We start from the raw sequence: 6,000 nt of genomic DNA, 5'->3' as shown, positions 1-6,000 counted from the left end.
AACGAAATCACATAATAAATTACCATATATCGCATCTGAACTTATTGTAACCAGCCCAAGTATATCAATTACATATTTAGTATAACGAACTGTCACGTGACTTTAATTAATAATATAAAAGTATGAACGCGTTATCGTTAGTCGCGTTGTACAGTTTTACCGGAAAAATTTTTTTCCGTTTAGTTTCGGATAAATTTTCAAAAATACTGATAATGTCAACAAAAAGAAAGAGAGTTAACCTTTCCGCTGGTCAAAAGCGCGAGATTTGTGAAATGAAGGAAAGAGATCCGTGCATTCAAAATGTTGAACTTGCGCAAAAATATAACGTTGGAAAGTCAACAATTACTGACATTTTGAAAGAGAGTGAACGTTGGCTTACAATTACAGAAAGTCAAGAGAATGTTAAAAAATTTCGTGGACCAAAGTGGCCTCAACTTGAAGACACGCTCGGCCTTTGGGTTGATAATGCACTTAATACTAAACAAGATATTGATGGCAATATCTTAAAAATGAAGGCAAGTTATTTTGCTGAACAGTTTTCTATAGAAGATTTTCATCATTCAGAGGGTTGGTTAGGTGGCTTTAAAAAATGGCATGGTTTGCGTCAGTTTAAAAAGCAGGGTGAGGCTGAAAGTGCACCTTCTGCTAAATCAATAGAAAGAGATCGTCTTGCTCTTCAGCAGTTCCTTACAACTTATAATCCTGAAGACATTTGGAATGGCGATGAAACTGGCCTATTCTGGAAGATGGAACCTTCTAGAGTTTTGGCACGCAATTCTTTATCAGGCCATAAAAAAGAAAAATCCCGAGTTACAATATTTTGTGCAACAAATGCAACTGGTAGTGAAAAAATGACATTAACCTTTATTCATAAATACAAAACACCTCGTGTCATGAAAAATATTAATCATAAAAATCTTCCAGTTCATTATTTTTGGAATAAAAAAGCATGGATGCAAGTTAGCATTTTCAATGATATTCTCCTTAAACTCAATGAAATAATGAGAAAAAAAAATTGAAAAATTGTTTTTTTAGTTGATAACGCTCCAGTACATATTATTTTAGATGAAACTCAAGAAAAGTTGGATAGTATAGATGTAAAATTCCTTCCACCAAACACTACTACTAAACTTCAACCTTGTGATGCAGGAATAATTCATTCATTCAAGTGCCATTACAAACGTCTCTTTCTTCAAAATTGGATTAATGCATATGATGATATGCAGGATGGTATTGTGGAAGAACTTGCAGATTATACTATTTATGATGCTCTCCAGAATGCGGCTGAAGCATGGTCAATGGTAACTTCTCAAACTATCTCAAACTGTTGGAAGAAAACAGGTATCCTCCCACAAAGTGATGAATTTGAAGAATTATCTGATGATAATGATTCGGTACTTTCTGATAGGTATAAATTTTTTTAATATACTATTTGAATTTTAAATATTTTTAATTAACTCTTAAAATCAATTCTTTTTTTAGTTTTGATATAGAAATCAATGAACTTGAGGTGTTGATTTCTCAGTTTCCAAAAAGTGATCTTAATGCATATGAATATCTTCATATTGAGGACGAGATACCAGAGGGTGGGCTTACTGATCATGAAATAGTTGATACTATTCGAAATGCAAATAGGGAAGAGGAAAATGTGGTGGATGAGATTGAATTAACGCATATAATGGAGAAAATAAGTCCAACAGAGGTAGAAAAGGCTATAGATAAAACCATATGAACAAGGACCAGAATTCGGGGAAGTAAATGAAGAGTTGAAAATTTTAAGGAGATTGCATAAAAAAGTGAAGGTATTGATTGTAAAAAATTTAAAACAGGTTGATCTTCATTACTTTCGATACAATAATGTTATTTGAATAAACGTTAAAGTTAATATTGTCGCACAAAATTAAATAAAATTGTATTACTGTAGTACGTTATAAAATTAAAATAATTATAAAATATCATGATCTATAATTTTATTGGATAAAATTTATATACCGAACAGTTCGGTATATAACACAAATATTACATATCGAATTCATTATATACCGAACCAAATCTCTTGGAACAGAAGGTTCGTTATAGCCAGTGGCGACTGTACTTAATTATATTTAAAATATACTTAAACTAAAATTTAAGTACAATATAAGTGTTTTTTTTGCATGTTTAAAATATTCTTAAAATGTGCTTAAATTTCAATTTAAGTATACATGCCACCCAAATTATTTTGGGCTGCCGTAATTATAAGTAAAATCCCAAATTCAATTATGACATCCCAAATTATCTTGGCACTTTACATAGTAAATTATATATAAATTGAATGAATTACAACATCCCAAATTATAATTATGGCATCCCAAAATAATTTGGGCAGCATGTATAAATTTAAGTATATTTTAAGCACATTTTAAGAATATTTTAAACATGCAAAAAATACACTTATATTGTACTTAAATTTTAGTTTAAGTATATTTTAAATATAATTTAAGTACTTGGACAAAAACAAGTACATTAAAAGTATATTTTAAAAGTATTTTAGATACATTTTAGGTATATTATAAGTATATCGTGAATTAAAATTGATACTTATTTTAAGTATATTTTAAGTATAAAGACTTTTCATAGGGTTTGATTTAGATATGCTGGCTCTTCTTTAATCAATTGGTTAAGGATAGTGTCATAATAATTAACTAATATTGGAGTCAGTTCATTATATTTTGCCATAAATTGGAATTGTTCAAAGGAGGTAATTGTCCAAGCTCCTTGTTTTTCAGGTTCTGTTCGTTGTAATTCTTGATAATCAGATACTTTAGTTAAATATACATCACAATTAAAAGCTGGATTATTAAATAAAAATATGTCTCTAAATACAGCTTGAAGAGAAGATTCATAATTCTCTACTTTTCTTCCTGCTACTTGTCATAAATTATACATTTTTCTGTAGTCGTTTGACTCATTTTGATAAATAAAATGTTAAAGGCTATGTTTACACTTAATTGTCTAAAATTATCAAACCCGTTTTAATATATTCAATTGTACAAAATTATCAAAACCATTATCACTAAATTGTTGTTTAATTGTCATAAATATGCTACGTTTACACTCAATTGTACAAAATTGTTGAACTGTTATCACTAAATTATTACTAAATTATCTTTGAAAATGTTATGTCTAAAATTATCCTAAAATTTCACTAAATTATTACTTACAGCTGATTGCAAAATTGTACGACCACCCTATGATTTTCAATTTGAAAATTTGATATTTTGAATTTTTTAAGAATTAGTAAAAAAGCAAGTTTATTATACCTATTTTGGTAATAACTTTAACTCCTTAAAATTAATAAAGTAATTTATTTATATTGAATCATGATATATTTCTATTTTTATTTAAGGAGTTGAATAAACAGCAAATTAAAAATCATAGAGTGGTCTTACAATTTTGCAATCAGCTATAATTGTCTTAAAATTATTCAAAAATTTCGCGCTATAGTGTCACAATTGTCCTTAATGGAAAATGGTAAATTCTGCAATAATTGCGCCTCTTTGACTTGTGTAAATTTAATAAATATTATTGACCTTGCAAATCATCTATTATATCATATTACTATCTATATTAGATACATTCTCTTCATTATAGATATTTTTTGCAAATAATTTATCAATTATAGCTGATTGCAAAATTGTAAGACCACCCTATGATTTTTTAATTTAAAAATTTGATATTTTGAATTTTTCAAAAACTAGTAAAAAATCAAGTTAAAAATCTGTTTATTCAATTCCTTACAGCTGATTGCAAAATTGTAAGACCATCCTATGATTTTCAATTTGAAAATTTGACATTTTGAATTTTTCAAAAAATACCTATTTTGGGGGGTTGTTAAGCGGGGTAGAGCCACATGATCACTAATGATCATGTGACGATCAAAATTGGTCTGGAAGGTAACTAAGGTTGCTTGTCTAAACCTCTTCAAAATTTTACGATTAGTTTCGTCAAAATTTTACTATAGATTTATTATAGTTTCGGCAGAGTTTTGGCAGTTTCAGCATTTATAATAAGTTTTGGCAGTTTCGCCTTTTTCCAAAGTTTTGCCAGTTTTTTAATATAACTTTAATATAGTTTCAGCAGAATTTCACTTTTTGGCAAAACGCCATCTTGCCTAAACCCCTAGGTTTCGGCAAGTAACCTTAAAGGTAACTACATTTTTTTTTTCTGCCACATTTTTTTCCCACTTTCTTTCATATAATAAATAAAGTCAAACGATAAAAATAACATAACATCTTTACACGACTTTATAAAATCTGAACATTTTCATTTTCTTAGATTTTTTTTTAAAAATACACTTTAAAATTAATTTTTTAATAAAAAAATTAGCACTTTATTGTTTATCAGTTATCCAGTAAAATGTTTTCAGTCTTTCTTTATCCAACTCCTTCTACAATATTTGTTTTGCTTAAAGTTTCAATAATGAAAGCGTTTTTTTCAGCTTAAAATAGGACCCCGGATATCTAATATAAAGATCATAATGGACTTTTGGCCCAAAATACCCTTTTTGCTGAAACTCAAAAAATCGTTTTTTGTAAATATCTCAGCATTCAGTGATTAAATTTTAATGAACTTTTTTTTATTTTGTAGCCCTCATTTAGCTCTACAATTTAAAAAATAGTTCATCAAAATTGGACCACTGGATGCCGAGATATTTACAAAAAACGATTTTTTGAACCCCTGAAAAATGGACCAATTTGCTGAAAGTGTGACTTAGATTCCGATCTGCCAACTCTTTCTTGTAGATCCTTGGTCAAAAATTTCGTGGAAGAAATTTTTTTACTCTTTGTACTAACACAACCTTATATTTTACTACCATGACTAATAAAAGTGCTAATAAAGCTGGCAATAACCCGAAAGGGAGTCCTGCTAAGCGTAAAGACAAACAAAACAACCCTTCCAAACGTACCCGTATGCTCTCTAAAAACTCCATGGAAGAAGACTTCATCACCGACTCAGCGGCAGATGCTGGAGAAAGTAATACTACTCCTCCTCAACAAAATAATGCTGACAATTTTTCATATCCTCTTCCCAAAGATACTGCTGCGCCTTCTGCGCCTAATTCTGTCATGTCTGGTACAGACACGTCCATGCATGCTCCAAAGGACAAAGAAACTTCCCCCCTAGATGCGTCTCCTCCTCCTCCCGCTATGATTGATGCTGTCAACAACCTCCTTTTAGAAACTTACCATTCATATACTGGCTGTGCCCGCATTTCTGGTTCTGGTGACCTTAAAAGATTAGTTATCCACTTTAATTCGACCAAAGAACGTGATGCCTGCTTTTCTCTCTGACATGATGATCTTGCCGATAGGGATGGTTAGGTTGGTCCTGGTCCGGTCCTGGTCCTGGGACCTATAAGTCCTATTGAATGGACTTGCGGACCAGGTCCTGTTAGGACCAGTCTTGGACCTGGTCCCTGGACCTGGTCCTGATTAAGTTATTTATAGATTTTATGAATTTAGTAATAACTAAATATAAAAAAAGAGAGTTGCGATATTGGAATTCACTTTTTTATATTGATTTTATATAAAAAAAAGTGAGTTGCGGTATTGCGATTCACTTTTTTATATTGATTTTATATAAAAAAAGTGAGTTGCGGTATTGCGATTCACCTTTTTATATGATTTAATATAAAAATGTGAATCGCAATATCACAACTCATTTTTTATATGACTTTAATAATATAAAAATTGTATTGCAATATTGCAATGCACTTTTTTATAATTTATAATTACTTAAAATCAAATTTACAGCAAATTATATATATAATTTAAACATATGGATCTCTTATAACCTTATTGGCTAGGACTTTTTAGGACCTGGTCCGCTTCTGGTCCAAAATTTAGACCTAAAGATCTGCAGACCAGGTCCTAAGACCAAGTCTTTAGGTCCAGGACCTAGGACTTTACCATCCCTACTTGCCGATCTCCAATTTTTCCTACACGACCCACAGCAACT

Source organism: Rhizophagus irregularis, chromosome 19 (genome assembly GCF_026210795.1).
Source record: "Rhizophagus irregularis chromosome 19, complete sequence".
Classification (NCBI taxonomy): domain Eukaryota; kingdom Fungi; phylum Glomeromycota; class Glomeromycetes; order Glomerales; family Glomeraceae; genus Rhizophagus; species Rhizophagus irregularis.
This window is presented reverse-complemented; position numbering follows the sequence as displayed.